This window comes from Mandrillus leucophaeus, unplaced genomic scaffold, assembly GCF_000951045.1.
Source record: "Mandrillus leucophaeus isolate KB7577 unplaced genomic scaffold, Mleu.le_1.0 Scaffold29, whole genome shotgun sequence".
NCBI lineage: Eukaryota > Metazoa > Chordata > Mammalia > Primates > Cercopithecidae > Mandrillus > Mandrillus leucophaeus.
Window position 1 is genome coordinate 3,389,887 of NW_012103031.1, and position 1,837 is coordinate 3,391,723.

Below are 1,837 nucleotides of genomic sequence, written 5' to 3' on the forward strand. Positions count from 1 at the left end.
GCCCCAGCTGCAGCGGCGGCCAGGGCCATGGGAAAGGTTGGGGCGATGAAGGGCTGGGCACGCCGCCTTCCCCACCACCCCCAGGCTGTTTGCCCGAACACTCGGGGGGAGGGAGCGAGGAGGGACCGCACTTGTCCTCACGCCTGCACGCCTGGAGGGTGCCACCCCTGTCCCCTGCCCTGGAACGCCCACAGTCTGGCGAAGTGGCCTGGTGCAGGTGACGTCCCCACTCCAGCCTTTGGACTGCAGCCATAGGAGAAGCGGATCGCGGGATCCTGGTTTCGAGAATCACGCAGCAAGGGGCCTGCCTAGCCCTCTCCTTGGGCATGGATGGGAGCAAATCTGCTTGTCGTCAGATTAGCTTTGGCAGATGGTCAGGGCCCAGAGCTCCCACATATGCTACTGGTGGCAGTGCAGGGGCACCACCTGTCACCCAAGTGCACAGAACTGGGCTGAACGCCAGGCTGACTCAGGACACCTCCTGCCTGGTGGGGCTGGGCGGACCCTATTCTTCAGGAAAGAATCAACTGCCATGCAAGTTCTGCTGCTTTTCCCCACCTTTTAGGACCCCGATGTCGCTTTTGAACAGCACCTGCACCTTGCAGCCAGCGAGCTACTGTAGTAGGCATTGCCGACTCTGTTTGCATACCGGATGGGAGTGACAGTGTAATAGAAAAATAAGCAAGAAACCTTTTAGGTAGGACTCCTAAGGCTCAGAGGAAGTGAGTAAGTGCTTGCGGAGCGTTCTTGGTATTGTGTCTTTTCCTCTACCACATCTCTGTCCCCGCTTCTCTTGGGTGCTTTTTTTGGTCTCTGAAAGGATCTGTGAATAAACCGAGACAGAAAGGCAGATGGCTTTGAGGGTGGCGAGCAGACCTTCTTCGTGGAACGACTGAAGGTTCAACTCAAATTCATCTTGTAGAAATTCTTGGTGAATTCGAGGCTGCTGATTTGGAAGATTTTCCTCCATCCCTCTAACCCTACAAAACAAACAAGTCCCAGGATCCCTGAATCATAGGGCTTCATGCTCCCACCCCTCTTTCAAGAGTCCTCTGACCCCGTGACCCTGTACAAGTTGCCTGATCAGCTCACAGCCAGAAAGTGGCCCATGAGGAGCTAGGGGGAGCCTCTTGGCAGAGGCAGAAAGGAAATGTGGCTCACCAAGGATGGTTACCGGATGTCAACTGTAGCTGGGAAGTGACCGGTACTTGGGTCTCCATTCTGAAGGGAGTTTGTAAATAACAGCAACCTCCACCCCTTCCTTTCACTGTAGCAGAGTCTCCTCCCATTAACTGCCCAGAAGGTTCAATGATGTCTATGAATACATTAATGCTTAGTCATTTCTCTGAAGGAAAGTCAAAATCTCCTTTCATTGAGCTCTACCTGCAGACTGAGTCTAGCTAAACTGTTTGCTTATCCAGTGAATTCTGAGCTATCTTTGTTTTTTGTTGTTGTTTGTTTTCCTTTTTGAGACAAGGTCTCGCTCTGCTGTCCAGGCTGAAGTGTAGTGGCACAATCATAGCTCATTGTATCCTCAACCTCCTGGGCTCAAGTGATCCTCCTGCCTCAGCCTCCCAAGTAGCTAGGATCACAGGCATGTGCCACCACATCCGGCTAATTTTTTTTTTTTTTTACTTTTTATTTTTGTAGAGATGGGGTCTCCCTGTGTTGCTTAGGCTGGTCTTGAACTCCTGGGCTCAAGTGATCCTCCCACCTCAGCCTCGAAAAATGCTGGGATTACAGGCATGAGCCACTGCACCTGGCCTCTGAGCTATCTTTGAAGACTAACTTATATTTAACGCTATAGAAAGTGACAACTAAAAAAAAAAAAAAAAAA

General features: G+C 51.4%; 1 protein-coding gene across 1 annotated transcript in view; it reads left to right on the forward strand.

Moving 5' to 3' along the window:
• TECPR1 (tectonin beta-propeller repeat containing 1) overlaps positions 1-1,837 on the forward strand; it is a 60,554-nt gene continuing 58,717 nt past the window's right edge. The window contains exons 1-2 of the mRNA XM_011985808.1: positions 1-217; positions 566-697. The gene's annotated coding sequence lies outside the window, so the exon portion shown is untranslated. The remainder of the gene's footprint in view (positions 218-565; positions 698-1,837) is intronic.